General features: G+C 38.3%; 1 protein-coding gene across 1 annotated transcript in view; it reads left to right on the top strand.

Moving 5' to 3' along the window:
* The first annotated feature begins 2,446 nt into the window (after positions 1 to 2,446).
* SELE (selectin E) overlaps positions 2,447 to 16,214 on the top strand; it is a 41,549-nt gene continuing 27,781 nt past the window's right edge. Inside the window, exon 1 of the mRNA XM_011962262.1 lies at positions 2,447 to 2,766. The gene's annotated coding sequence lies outside the window, so the exon portion shown is untranslated. The remainder of the gene's footprint in view (positions 2,767 to 16,214) is intronic.

Here is a 16,214-nt window from a genome sequence, read left to right as displayed (position 1 = left end):
GTATTCACTTACTGAAGGACATTTAGGTTGTTACCAGTTTGTGGCTCTTTCAAATAAGGCTGCTATAACCATTCATTGTATCAATATATATAAAGAAGTTTATTTTAAGAAATTAGCTCAGGTGATTATAAGGCCTAGCAAATCTTTAGGCAGGCTGGCCGACTGGAAACTCAGGCAGGAGTTGAGGTTGCAGTCTTGAGGCAGAATTTCTTTCTCTCTGGGAATCCTTACTTTTTGCTCTTAAGGCCTTCAACTGATTGGATGAAGCCCACCCACACTGTCAAGAGCAATCTTCTTTATTTCAAGTCAACAGATTGTAGCTGTTAACCACATCTATAAAATACCTTCACAGACACACCTAGACTACTGTGTGATTCCACAACTGGGTATTATAGCCTAGCCAAGTTGACATACAAGGCTAACCATCACCTTTAAATACAACTCTGTGTGCACACATTTTCATTTCTCTTGTGTAAATACTTAGGAGTAGAGTGGCTGGGCTGCAGGGTGGGTTTAACTTTCTAGAAACTGATAAAATGATTTTCTAAAGTAGATGCTTCATTTGACATTCCTGCTAGCAGTATATTAGAGTTCTAGTTCCTCGAAGTCCCCTCTGTACCTTGGCTTTGAGAAAACAGCAAGTGTGCCTTTCAAAGAATGGGGAGGGAACAGAGAGTGATTTTTTGAGCGGGGGCTGGAGGCCAGGGGTTGGTGCTAAAGCTCACTCAAGCTCCTTTGGCAATAATATATATTAAATAATATATTTTGTTTGGAGTTTGGGTTGAGTTTTAAATGAACCTGGCTTCGGTATATCACAATGTCTTCCATCCCTCATTATGGCCTTTGTTTATCTGCTTGTTGTAGTTATGAACTAGGAGTGTTTTCTCCCCACTTCTGTCTGTTGATTGGTGGAAAAATATCTGATGACTTTTGTTATAGTTCAGGATAGGGCAAAGGCCATGTTTGCCAGCAGTCTCAGCTCTCTCCAGTAAAATGAGGGGAGTGGGGGTTATTGGTCAGGTTTGTTTGTTTCTTCTCTGCTCTCAGCTGTGTTCTTAGCTCTTAGCTTAGCACTCTAGGTTGGAGTGCAATAGCACAATCAATCATAGCTCATTGCAGCCTTGAACTCCTGGACTCAAGTAAGCCTCTCACCTCAGCCTTGTAGGTAGCTGGGATTAAAGGTGCAAGCCACCGCATGAATTTGGTGAGGGTTTTTTTTTTTTTTCCTCAAAAATTAATCTATCCATTTTCTCTCTTGGGGAGTGAAAACATATTGTTATCCAAAGTTTCCTCTTAGCTAGTGCGAGAGTCTGTGTTTCTGGACGAACAGCTGTTGAAGTTGCTGATATAGTTATATGGGGAAGAACCCTTCCCTGTTTTCAGTGCTGCTTGCCTTTCCTGTTTCATTTCTTTTGCTCATTTCATTTAGGAAGGGGGAGGGAAGTTCTCTGAGCTTATACTTGCATAACTATCATTTTCAGTAGTCTTACAGCAGATATTAACAAAGCTATTCACTAAGTAAACTCATCAACTTTATGACATTAACTTTTTGATATGTAGTGTATCTATTATTTTTCAAACTTTTAATTTTTAAATAATTACAGATTCACAGGAAATTGCAAAAATATATGCCAAATGTCCTGTGTTTCCTTTACCCAGTTTCCCTCAATGGCAATGTTTTGTGTAAATGTAATCTGATATCGAAACTAGGATAATTGATGTTGGCACAGTGTGCAGAGCTTTTTCACGTCACCACTTTTATATACTCTTGTGTGTATGCGTATGTAGACCCATACAATTTTATCACATGCAGATTCCTGTAATCATGTCCACAACCAAGATATAGAATCCTTCAACCACAAGGCTCTTTTGTGCTACCCCTTTAAATATACACCTTACCCTTTTCTCATTCCCCATTCCAAAACACAGTACCCACTAATCTGTTCTCCATCTCTATGATTTTGCTATTTTTAAAATGTTAAGTAAATAAAATAGTACAGTATATACCATTTTGAGATGCACTTTTTTTCCCACTCAGCATTAATTCCTTGGAGTTCCATCTGTGTTTCTGCATGTATCAAATAGTTCTTTTCTCTTTATTGCTAAGTAGCATTCCATTGTATGGATACACCACAGTTTGCCTAAGCATTCGCCCAGTAAAGACATCTCAGTTGTTTCCAGTCTTTTATGAATAACGCTTCTATGAATGTTCGTGTATAGGTTTTGTGTAAGAAAAAAATTCTTTTTTTCATTTATCTGGGACAAATGCTCAAGAGTACAATTGCTGGGTTGTCAGTACATGTTTAATTCCCTAAGAAACTGCCCAACAGTTTTCCAGAATGGACATACCTTTTCACAGTCCCACCAGCTTTTGGTCATGCCTCTCTCCTAAGCTCCGGAAACTTGCTTCCCACTGCCTCTTGGGTAAATGTGCCTGGATATCTCACATCCAGGAACTCAGGTTGTTAAAACTTGAGCTCATTATTTTCCCCTAGACACCAATTATTTCTCTTTTATTTCTGTCTTTATTAACAGAAGTGTTTACTACCTGAGCCAGACACTGTGATCCACCATGTATTCGCTGTCTCTCTCACCTATTCCCATGTTTAATCCATCGTTTGGATTGGTCCATTTTATCTCCTTTTTCTCAAATAGAGGAAAAGACAGATCATCATCAACCAGCAATTGTGACTATCCACATATTCACATAAGGATTTCCCAACTTGGGGTATTTTTGTCAAGTTGAAACCAGGCATTTTGGAGTTAGTAAGTGCAGTAATGTTTAAGGCAGAGAGAAGTAAAACAGACTAGTGGGTCACATATAAGCAGCCCTAAATTGTCAAGTGAACTCAAATCTCTGTACAGAGTAGCAGATTGCAAAACACAGACCTATTCTGGGGAAAGTTCTGGCCTTGGGTCTGTGTAGAATGTGCAAATGAATTCTAATGTATTTATGAAACAACTTATTTCACCAGTGTGGACCCTGTCAATTAATCTTATACAGCAGAGTGTGCTGGCTTGGATCCACTATCAGTTGTAATATTTTATAGAATAGTCCTTAAAAGTCACGTAAGGGTCAAGTTAATAATAATTGTGCCTTAGTGGCTTTTTTACTAAGAAATCTTAGCTACTAGGATTTTTGAAGAAAAATTTCAAATTCCTTGTGAGATAAGCTAGAGCATGCTTGTTCCTGGTCAGCACGTGGCCATTCAATAGAATTTGAGGGTCATTACTCACTGTTGTTACTAGCTACACTTAACTAGTATGTCACCTTCATGACTCCAGACCCCAAACTAGGTCTTTCTGGCCGGTGGAACAAATTATCTACCAAAATAATTCTCAGAGATGTGACATAATACTTGTGAAACTGTATCCTGAAATAAAGGCCCTGCCAGTGCTGAGAGGTAATATAAGGAAATGGTCAATCCAGAGGCAGGTGCCAATCCTTTTAGTGGCTCCCTGGAGATCGCCTCTTCCTGTCTTCTCTTCCAGTTGGATAGACAATTCTACTTCAAGTGGAATATCAGCTGCTGTACGTTTTGCTATTAGTATAAATGATTATTAAGTTGTTTGTGTTAAAAGAATCATTAATATCATGTCCCTGGGGACTCTGTAGTGTGACTGCTTGGCATAATTGTAGGCAAGGAAGCCAACCTGGCTTCCTAACAATAGGGAATATATTCAGGAAATTCCCCATTTAAGCTCATTTCCAGCTGGCTTTGTTTAGCTAGTGCTGTGGAAGAGTCTTTGGAAGTCAGAGCCATTGACACTTATTTCTTTCATTATGATCCAGGTTCCATCAGGTTACTGTGACTGTCATCAATAGCCTCCAAGGGAAAAAAAACTCACAAAAGTCAGCCTGGGACATATGAGAAAGAGATGCCAGTTTCCTACCTCTTGTTTCCTCATTTGAAGTGCAACCTATTTCCAACCATCTTTTCTTTCCAACTACTCGGGGTCCTGCTTTGATTTTTCTATGCACACAGCTGACATATGCTGGGCCTAAGAAAGGGAGGCTGCAGGACTGGACATGCCAGTTTGCTAGAGAACCAGCTAATCCTCTCTGAAGCTTGCCCAGTGAAGACCCAGATATTTACAAAATTATCAGGAAAGAGCTCATTCTCTTTCCTTCTGTATATTCTGTCTGTATTGGCTTTCCATTGCTTCAGTAATAAATTATCGCAAGTTTAGCAGCATACAATAAAAATTTATTATCTTATATTTCCATAGGTCAGAAGTCCGAAACAGGTCTCACCTGGCTAAAATCAAGGCATTACAGAGCTGTGTTCCTTTCTGGAGGTTCTAGGGGAGAATCCATTTCCTTGCTCATTTGAGTGTTTGGCAGAATCCAATTTCTTGTGGTTGGAGGACTGCTTTCTAGCTGGCTGTCAGATGAGGACTTTTTCCTATTTCTTAATGTCACCCATACTCATTGTTTTGTGACCTAGTTCTTCTATCTTAGAAGCCAGCAACAGTGGGTAGAGTCATTTTCATGCTCTGAATCTCTTTCCTTTTTTCTCTGTCTCATCTCTCTCTAACCCAGCTGGGAAAGGTTTTCTGCTTTTAAGGTCTCATGTGATTAGATTGGCCCATGTGGTTAATCCAGGATAATCTTACAATCTAAAGGTCTGAATCCTTAATCACATTAGCAAAGTCCCTTTGGACATGAAATGTAGCATATTCACAAGTTCTGGGGATCAGCATTTGGGCATCTTTGGGTATCCATGATCTGTCTACCATACTATATGTAGGAATAGGATTCATGTATGCATTTATTCAACAAACATTTATTGAGTGCCTACTATATACCAGACAATTTGTAAGACACTGGATGGATATTCTGTTGTATCTCACTTGAGAACAGTGAGAGGTGATAAAGAGTTTGTGCACTGAACAAATTTACTGATTGAATTTTCTCTTGAGCCACACATTGTCCACAAGGAGAAAAGGCCTGGGAGGGACATGATAACAGGTTTCATTTCATTTTTCACAGATTAGGGGCTGGGCACAAAATGAAAAATTAATGGTATGAAAGTGCTATTGTAGAGGTTCTCTTAACTGAGAAAGAATCAATTCATGTAACAATATACAACGGCTTTTGATATGTGTCATGGTATCAGGCTAATATATATAAATACGGTTTGTGCTCCATAAAAGCTTGCAATTTAGCTCAGGATGTGTGGCATTTCAAATAAATAACAATACAGAGCAATATTTCATATGATTAAAGCAACAGTCATGCTTCAGGACACTTGTGATGACCCATGCCTGTAATCCCAGCACTTTGGGAGGCCAAGACGGGTGGATCACTAGAAGTCAGGAATGAGACCAGCCTGGACAACATGGCGAAACCCCATCTCTACTACAAATACAAAAAATTAGCTGGGCGTGGTGGTGGGCACCTGTAATCCCAGGTACTTGGGAGGCTGAAGTGGGAGAATCACTTGAACCTGAAAGGTGGAAACTGTAGTGAGCCAAGATTGCATCACTGCGCCAGCCTGGGTGACAGAGTGACAGACTCCATCTCAAAAAAAAATGTCATGCTTCAGACCACAGGCGCACAACCATGTGTGCCAGCAACAGGGATTTAGGAGATTGTCAGAGTTCATGGGAGAGGAGGATCAGAGTTAAAAATACCAAGTGTGGACAGAGTCCTTCATTAAATGATGGACTATAAATAAAGGACAGAACTGTCCTTGTATATGTATCCTTTCTCTATTATCTGTGATATTATTTCCTTCAAAAAGAATACATAGGAAAAGTTACATCAAAATGCTATTACTCAAAACATTGATGACACCAAATGCTGGTGAGTATGTGGAGCAACAGGAACTCTTTCATTGCTGGTGAGAATGCAAAACAGTACATCCACTTAGGAAGAGCGTGGCAGTTTCTTACAACACTGAACATACCCTTCCCATACACTCCAGCAATTGCTCTTCCAGGAAAGGAGCCAAATAAAGCTGAAAATGTTCAATTCACACAAAAACATGCATATAGATGTTTATAGCAGCTTTACTCATGATTGCTGAAACTTGGAAGCAACCACGGTGTTCTTCGATAGGTGAGTGAATAAATAAACTGTAGCACATCCAGACAATGGAATATTATTCAATGCTATAAATATCGAGCTATGAAGCCTTGAAAAGACATGGAAGAACATTAAATACATATTACTGAGTGAAAAAAACCAGTTTGAAAATCCTACATACTGTATATTGAAACTATATGACATTCAGGAAAAGGCAAAACAATGGAGACAGGAACATTAGCAGCAGTTGTCAGGGATTAATGGGGAGGGAGTGATGAATAGGAAGAAGACCAAAGATTTTCTGGATGGTGAAACTATTCTTTATGATACTATAATGGTGAATACATGTCATTATATATTTGTCAAAACCCATAGAAGGTAAAACACCAAGATACATCCCTAATATAAACTATGGATTTTGGATGATAATGACACATCAATGTAGATTCATCAGTTATAATCAACGCACCACTCTGGTGCAGGATGCTGATACTGAGGGAGACTATCTGTGCTTCGGTTCAGGGAGTGCTATATGGAAACTTTCTGTACATTCTGCTCAATTTTGCTTTGTACATAAAACTCTAAAAAATAAAGTCTGCATTTTTAAAATGTTGTGTCTACTATTTTTTGAGTAGCTATTTTGTGCCACACACTAAGCAAGGCTATGTTAGTTATCATTTGTCCTCACAGAAATCCCATAAAAGGGGTGTCATTATTTTTGTTGTACAAATGGGAAACCTTTTATTTGTGGAGATTATGTGACTTTCTTAAGGCTACCCAGCTGGTATGGTGTGGCTGTGCCCCCACCCAAATCTCATCTTGAATTGTAGTTCCCATAATCCCCACCTGTCATGGGAGAGACCCTGTGGGAGGTAATTTAATCATGGGCGCAGTTACCCTCAGGGTGTTTTCATGATAGTTAGTGCGTTTATCACAAGATCTGATGGTTTTATAAGGGACTTTTCCCTCTTTGCTTGGAACTTCTCTTTGCTGCCACCATGTTTGTAAGTTTCCTGAGGCCTCCCAGTCATGCTGAACTGTGAGTCAATTGAACCTCCATTCTTTATAAATTACCCAGTCTCGAGTATGTCTTTCTTAGCAGCATGAGAACAGACTAATACAGTAAATTAGTACCATGGGGAGTGGCACTGCTGTAAAGACACCCAAAAATGTGGAAGTGACTTTGAAACTGGGTAACAGACAGAGGTCGGAACCATTTGGAGGGTTATTAGAAGACAGGAAAATGTGGGGAAGTTTGAAACTTTGTAGAGACTTGTTGAATGGCTTTGACCAAAATGTTGATAGTAATATGGACAACTAAGTCCAAGCTAAGATGGTCTCATATGGAGATGAGGAACTTGTTGGAAACTGGAATAAAGGTCACTCTTGCTATGCAAAGAGACTGGCGACATTTTGCCCCTCCCCTAATCATCTGTGGAACTTTGAACTTGAGAGAGATGATTTTGGATATCTGGGGGAAGAAATTTCTAAGCCACAAAGTCTTCAATGGGAAGCATAGCATAAAAGTTTGAAAATTTGCAGCATGATGATGCAATAGAAAAGAAAAATCCTGTTTTCTGGGGAGAAATTCAAGCCAGTGACAGAAATTTTCATAAGTAAGTTGGTACTGCAGGAGGAGTTGAAGGTTAATTACTAAGATAATAGGGAAAATGTCTCCAGGGCATGTCAGACACCTTCATGACCGCCCTTCCCATCACAGGCCTGGAGGCCTAGGATGGAAAAATGGTCTCCTCAGGTACTCCCAAGGCCCTCCCGCTTTATGCAGCCTCAGGTCATGGTGCCCTGTGTCCTAGATGCTGCAGCTCCAGCCATGGCTAAAAGGTCCCAACGTACAGCTCAAGCCATTGCTTCAGTGGGTTTAAGCCCCAACCAAGCCTTGGTGGCTTACATTTGGTATTGAGCCTGTGGGTGTACAGGAGTCAAGAATTGGGGTTTGGGAACCTCTGCTGCTTAGATTTCAGAGGGTGTATGAAAATGCCTGGATGTGCAGGCAGAAATTTGCTGCAGGGGCAGAACTCTCATGGAGAATCTCTGCTAGGGCCGTGCAGAAGGAAAGTGTGGGGTCAGAGCCCCCACACAGAGTCCCCACTGGGGCACTGCCTGGTGGTGCTGTAAAATGAGGGCTACTGTTCTCCAGACCCCCAGAGTGGTTTTTTGTTTGTTTTTTGGGTTTTTTTTTTTGACACAGTCTCGCTCTGTCACCCAGGCTGCAGTACAGTGGCACAATCTCAGCTCACTGCAACCTCCACCTCCTGGGTTCACGCCATTCTCCTGCCTCAGTCTCCTGAGTATCTGGGACTACAGGTGCCCACCACCATGCCCGGCAAACTTTTTGTATTTTTTAAGCAGAGATGGGGTTTCACCGTGTTAGCCAGGATGGTCTCAATCTCCTGACCTTGTTATCTGCCCGCCTTGGCCTCCCAAAGTGCTGGGATTATAGGCATGAGCCACCGCACCTGGCCCAGACCCCAGAATGGTAAATCCATCAACAGCTTGCACCATGCTCATGGAAAAGCCACAGACACTCAATGCCAGCCTGTGAAAAAGCAACCAGGAAGTAGGCTATACCCTGCAAAGCCACAGGGGCAGAGCTGCCCAAGGCCGTGGGAGCCCACCTCTTGCAGCAGTATGACCCAGAAGTGAGACATGCAGTTAAAGGAGATCGTTTTGGAACTTTAACATTAATGATTGCCCTATTGGGTTTTGGACTTGCATGGTGTCTATAGCTCCTTTGTTTTGGCAGTTTCTCCCATTTGGAATCGGTGTATTTAACCAACACCTGTATGCCCATGGTATCTAGGAAGTAACTAACTTGCTTTTGATTTTACAGGCTCATAGGTGGAAGGGACTTGCCTTGTCTCAGGTGAGACTTTGAACTTGGATTTTTAACTTAATGCTGGAATGAGTTAAGACCTTGGGGGACAGTTGGAAGGACATGATTGTGTTTTTAAAAGTGAGGACATGAGATCTGAGAGGGGCCAGGGGTGGAATTATATGGTTTGGCTGTGTCTCCATCCAAATCTCATCTTGAATTATAGTTTTCATAATCCCCATGTGTCATGGGGAGGACCTGGTAGAAGGTAATTTAAACATGAGGGCAGTTACCCTCATGCTGTTCTCGTGATAGTGAGTGAGTTCTCATAAGATCAGATGGTTTTATAAGGGGCTTTTCCCTCTTTGCTTGGAACTTCGCCTTGCTGCTACCATGATTTAAGTTTCCTAAGGCCTCCCCAGCCATGCTGAACTGTGAGTCAATTAAACCTCTTTTCTTCGTAAGTTATCCAGTCTCCCAGTGTTGAGTATGTCTTCATTAGCAGCATGAGAAAGGACTAATATACCAGTTAGTAATTTAGAATCTGGGATTCTAATCTTGATTATCTGGCTCCAAAGCCCAGCACTATTTTACATTCTACAATATTGTTTACTAATAAACAACAAATTTTCTTTTTATAAATGCAGTTGGAAATATTGTATTTAATAATATGGAGACATTTTATAACAGTCATTGAATCTTCAAGTAGGAAAATTGTCTGACTTAGGAAGTATGAAAATAAAAAGATTATGGATGAGAAAAACAGGAAATAAAGAAATATACAGGGAGTAGTTAAAACCCCTTTCCACAGAAGAATACTACTCAAAGTCTATCTATAATTACAGACTTCCAGCTTCCAGTTTTGGGGGAGTAGTCTTTATCAGACCAACTCTCCCACAGAAACCAATGATAATTTTTAGACTCCAGACCAATAAAAAGCAACTGGAAATTAGGGAGGTGTCTACACATGGAAGAAAGGAGTAGCGTTAAGATGAAAGAATTATTTTTTATTTTGTCTGAGAGGCAGGTAAAACCTGAAAGTTCCCAGATCTTGCTGCCCTAAAGGAACAGAGGACCAAGTTTAGGGCAACCATAGTTGCTGGAAAATAAAAAAAGAAATCCAGAAAAGGAGAAATCCAGAGAAAGGGAGACCCAAATTCTGTCTATAATGTGCCCAAATCTGTTCATAGCCGATGCCAAGCAGTGCCAATAAATTTTTTTTTTTTTTTTTGAGAGGGAGTCTCAGTCTTGTCACCCAGGCTGGAGTACAGTGGCACAATCTCAGCTCACTGCAACCTCTGCCTCCCAGGTTCAAGTGATTCTCCTGCCTCAGCCTTCTGAGTAGCTGGGACTACAGGTGCCCACCACCACACCCGGCTAACTTTTGTATTTTTAGTAGAGATGGGGTTACACCATGTTGGCCAGGCTGGTCTTGAACTCCTGACCTCAGGTGATCCACCCACCTTGGCCTCCCACAGTGCTGGGTTTGCAGGCATGAGCCCCTGTGCCTGGCCAGTAAGTCTTAAAGAACTAAACAAAGATTACTACAGCTTCCCATTACAGAGGACCTAGAATTTGGAGTTTGAGTCCAGTCAAGTTACCTGCCTGATGGAAAAAAAAAGTCAATACTCTCTTGAGAATCCAGAATCTCTATAATGTTTAATTCAAAATGTCTAGCATGCAATCAAAAATCATTTTGCATATTAAGAAACAAGGCAATGTGACTCATACTGTTTTTGTAATAAGGCAATGTAACAGAGACTGACCCCAGAATAATTCAGGTGTTAGAATGTGCAGACAAGAATTTTAGAAGAGCTGTTATAATTATGCTCAATAATGTAGAGAAAAATATGGTCATAATGAATGCACCAATAGGAAATCTTAGCAGAGAAATGGAAACTATTAAAAAACTCATGTGGAAATTCTAGAACTAAAAGGTATAGTATATAAAATTAAAAATTCACTGGATGCACTTAACAGCAGTTTGGACAAAAATGAAAGGTCAGTTAACTTGATGTCAGCTCAACAGCAATGATCCAATCCAAAGAACAGAAAGGTTGGATAAAACAGAAAAGAAAGTAAGGACAAAGAGCCTCAGAAACATGTGGAACTGAGAAGTGAGTAGGTAAGATAAGACAAATATGATTCTTTTCTTTCCCATAATCCACATTTTCTATATTCCAAAAGCACACTTCTTGCCTATACTAAATCTTCTGCCTTTCAGGATGATGTCAATATCTGGCTCATAGTTTTCTTTCCATGAGGTCTGCAGTTCCTATCCTCAGTAGCATTATTAGGTTTTTCACCCAGCTTTTAATGATCATTTTCCTCGTGCTAGGCACTGTGCTAATTGCTGTATAAAATAAAAAGATGAAATATGTATTCTTCTTGAAAGAACATGAAATGAGTGCTGCACTAGAGATGTAAACAACAGGCCGTTGTGTTATTATGATGGTGGGTCCAGGGGAGGAATCTTTGTGGACACTATCCATCTCCTTACATTGCAGAGTTCAGAAGAAATCGACCATGCAGCGTCTCAGCCCTTTCCTCCCTTCTCTTTAGGATTTGCCTGCCTGCAGAGAACCTGTGTCCCACTCTGCTCTATGATATGTGGTATTAGGAGTCTGATCCTGCATGATAAGTAGACTGAGTGGGTAAGTCTAACTCTGGAGTGCAATGTTAAGAAGCCAATTTTGCTGAAGACCTAAGCCAAGTTAATAAAAAAAAAATGCTTATACTAACATTTTTAGTCTTTTGATTCTATGACCTAGATACACCATAGTTTAGATCCTGATTTAAAAAATTTTTTGTTATGGAAAATGATACTGTAATGAATAACTTTATATATGTATACCTATGTGGGTATTTCTGAAGAAAGAAATGGAATTTCTGGGTCAATAGTAAAATTCTCATAGCTATTGACAAAATTTCTTTCATTGTAAATAATTTTTACTTGTACTAACATTTCACAACTTATCTCTTCATTTGGACCATTCACCCATTCTCACAAAACTTGCAAGATCTCCATTTTGATTTCCTCATTTATCCATATCTTAGTACTGTTAGTAGCCAATAAACTCCTGGAGACTGTCGGTTGCCTGGGGAAATTCTGTAAAACGTGCAGTATTTGCTGAAAAATGTGTAGTCTTCTATTCCTCAATAAGTCTCTTCAATTTAGATATAGACAACACAAATATAAGCAGTTTGCAAATATATGATTTAAACTTGCGAATGTGAAAGACTAAACAAAACTGATGTTTAACCATGTAAAATTTGTCATTTCCTGAGGATTTGTTTGTGGAGGAAAGTGATGAGAAAAATAGGATTTAAGTCATATTTGAGGATAAAGCCTTTTAATTTCACACTCTCTAAACCTGAACCATGCCAGTGGTGTTAGACAAAACAGTTCTGTTGTCATATCTCAGAATAACTTTACCAACATTATGATACTAGCAACTCACACATGTTTAGGTTATAAAGTTTATAAAAGACTTACCACCCAAGTGGAATATAGATTAATCTTCCCATTCTACAAATAAAGAATGTTGTCTGAGGTTCAGAGAATACAAGTGTTTTGTCTAGGGTCACATTATAACTGACAGAAGGGGGATTTAAATTCAGGTCTACATTCTAATTTGAACTGATAAGAAAGACGGAGGGCAGATTAAACAGCAGAGTGAATGACTATGGTTCTCTATCCTCTGCCTCCACCCATGTAAGGTTAAGCAGAGTACAACAGACCAGGGAAACATGAGTGGAAATGTGTTAGCAAGAAGTTGTTTCTTACTTTTCTGCTCTTGAACTCTCAGTTAACTGTCTGCTCAGGAATTATCATCCCCAAGATCTTCTCTCCCAGGGATTGGTGCTGCAACCTCTACACTGGACCTCTAGGGGAGCACTGATTCCTCGCTACTTTAGTGTGAGAAAGAAAGTCCATAATGATTTATTAATTATGTTCCATGTGCCAGTTACTGGACTAGATTCTTTAATTTTATATTGTCTCACTGATATTGAAATTATTAATAGTATTCCCTTTTTACACATAAGGAAATTGCCAGAACTATACTAAGAACAGAATAATCGAACACATTTCTTTTTTCCTTGAAGTGGCAAAGATGAGTGGCAAATTCTTTTGAATTTTAAAATTAAAATAATGTATCAAAATGTAAAAGGAAAAAATTAAAACAGCAAAAGGAGCCATAATTCTACCAATCTAATGCAACTGTTTTTTTGTGTTTCATTTTATCCTTATATGCACAGATTTTTTATAAGTTGCAATTACAGTATATGTCAGTTTTGTGTTGAGATTTTCAAATTTAATCTCATAACTGTCTTCTATGTTCTCATAATCTTCACAATAAATATTTTAGTGTTTGCTTCATAAATGATTCCTGTAATGGACATTTAGGTTGTTTCCAGTGTTTGATTGCCCAAATCAAATTGCTATGCTTTGTGTTAATAGTGTTTTGTTACTATTAAATTATTTCCTTAGAATAAACTCTTAAGAGTAATATTATTAAATAAAGATTGTAAACATTTTTATAGCCTTGCCACATAATACCATGTTACTAGGCAAAAAAGCTATGCGAATCTGAGTGACACACACAAGTAACTTTAGAGTTAGACATTTTCAAAAGAAACCAGGTTGTTTTCTATTTCTGGCAATATAATCAGTTAGAAACTCTGAATGGTTCTCCAAGCTAAAATATTGAATAAAATATAAAAATCATCTTAAATAAATTTCTGAGCTGACAAGAAAGTAAGAAATCTTAAAATCCAAAATGAATTAAAACCAACAATTCTGATTAGTAAGTGAGAAATCTGCCTTTACCCTGGGTGGCCCACTGAATACAAAAGAATACAACATTCATGATGTTGCATCCTTCCTGGTGCATCATATTCGGAGACACATGACTCAGTATGATCCATTATTGGTGATACCAAGTTTGATCACTAGATTAAGATGGTTTCTGCTAGATTTCTTCATTGTAACGGCACCAAAGATAATTTGTAATAAGTTATCTTTAGGGTGACACCTTCAGACTGTATGACTATCATGTTCCCCAACCGGTTTTACACAATAGTAATACATCCATTAATACTTGCCTTAATTGATTATTACAGTGATGTTTTGCACAATGATATTTCTCTAATTCTGTCATTTCTTCTGTATTTGCTATTTTATATTCTTTATATTCTATAAAGAATTCTATACTATTCTTTATATTATATTCTTTATATTCTTCTGTAAATAAGACCTTCCCCTCTCTTCCCCTTCTGTAGGCTATGGATTATTTTTTGTTTTAAGTGTTAGAATCCATATTCTCAACATTTTTTTTTTTGATGCTTGATTGTCCTAAATGTGGCCAGTGAGGATTCAAGTTGCCTTGCGTGTGTTTGTGACATGTTCCCATGTTTTTGAGCACTTTCTTACTTCTGATTCAGCAAGAAATTCCAGGTTAATGTTGTACTTTACCTAATCCAGACCTAGAATCAGTCTTCTGCAAGAAGACCTTATTCCTTTGAATGGAGAATGGCATTTGGAAACCATATTCTGAGAAAGGGGTGCCCTCCTGTCTATTAAGATAAGATTGAAACTAGGCCTTTTCAGTAACAGAGCTAGGACATTTATAATTTTTGAAATAATAAGTTTAAATGGTTATGTCTCTGCAGGTCTTTGTTTCATTTGCCAAGTCCATATTTATATTTCTCTACTCCCAGAATGATAATTTTAGTTCCCAATAACATCAACATACTTATTCATTTACTCAATTCTATAATACATGAAAATTAATTTCAGAATTAGTACATTAATATTGCTACCAATAAAAATCCTACAAGCTAAAGTTCAAGATATTTTTGCAATTTTTCTTGTCCTTAGAATATAACCACTGAATGTATACAGCTAGAATACTGTGTTCCACTGGTATGTTGGATTATGTATTTTCTTCTGAGTTTATGTTATCACTTTGATATACTGTTAGATTCAATTATTTCTGTTTGTATTAAATTTTATTTTTAATTTTTTTTTAATTTTTTAATTTAATTTTACTTTTTTGAGACGGAGTCTCTCTCTTGTTGCCCAGGTTGGAGTGCAGTGGCACGATCTTGGCTCACTGTAACCTCTGCCTCCCTAGTAGATGGGATTCAAGCGATTCTCTTGGGGTTCAAGCGATTCTCTTGCCTCAGCCTCCCTAGTAGATGGGATTACAGGCATGCACCACCAAGTCCAGCTAATTTTTTGTATTTTTAGTAGAGATGGGATTTCTCCATGTTGGTCAGGCTGGTCTTGAACTCCCAACCTCAGGTGATCTACCCGCCTTGGCCTCCCAAAGTGCTGAGATTACAGGCATGAACCACTGCGCCTGACCTGTATTAAATTTTAAAGCTTGTGATTTCTTCTTTTTTTGTTATTTCTGTTGATTTATTTGTATTTTTGACTATGTAAGCATAAACATAATTCAAAAGTCAAAACTATATATAAATATATACTCAAGGAAGCCTCATTCACTTTCACTCTATTTCTACTAAGTTATCAAGAGATAACTAGTTTTACTAGTTTCTCACTTATCCTTTCTGTACTTATTTTCACAAAAATAAACAGATGCACACGTATCTTATTTCCCCTTTCTTATACTAAAGAGAGCATAACAAATACTCTTTTGCTCTGGATTTTTGGAAAAAATTAACAACATAAGTGAATTGCACTTTATTGTATAGATATACCATAGTTTATTCAGTAAGTCTCCTATTTGTTCATATAGGTTGTTTTAAATATTTTGCTATTAAAAATTGTACCACAACTAATAACCTATTGTATATATATTTTTATTGTTGAGGGGTATCTTCACCACTAATCCTAGAAGCGAGATTACTAGGTCAAAGAATAAATGCATATGCACTTTTGCTAGATATTGCCTAATTCCTCCCTAAATGGATGTCAGTATTTTACATCCATACCAGCAATCTATGAAACTGAGTGTTTTCCCTCAGCCTCATCAAAAGAGTCAAGTGTCAAGCTTTCAAGGACACCCTCCCTTTTAAACAGTTTGTCCTTATGTGGTCTTTATTCTTCTTTCAACCCCCTGCTTCCATAATTTGTATAATTTTTTTGTTTGTTTGCTTTTTTGCCTTGTCAGAACTTTCTTTGGGCCTGTTAAGTTTCTAGACACAGCACAGACAAGGAGTTTATTATATTTGCCTTGCAATTTTTGTAATTACATTTTGAGAGAAGTTGCTTATTTGTAAATCTGTGTGTTCTAAGACAAGAAGGCTTTCCTTCATATTCTTTCATTTTATAACAACCAACTTAAACTGTGAACGCTTCATATTCTTAAAACACCTAAACAC

The sequence above is a fragment of the Colobus angolensis genome, unplaced genomic scaffold, assembly GCF_000951035.1.
Source record: "Colobus angolensis palliatus isolate OR3802 unplaced genomic scaffold, Cang.pa_1.0 Scaffold59, whole genome shotgun sequence".
Taxonomy (NCBI): Eukaryota; Metazoa; Chordata; class Mammalia; order Primates; family Cercopithecidae; genus Colobus; species Colobus angolensis.
Note: the sequence above shows the minus strand (reverse complement) of the source record. Positions and strands in the feature narration are given on the sequence as shown.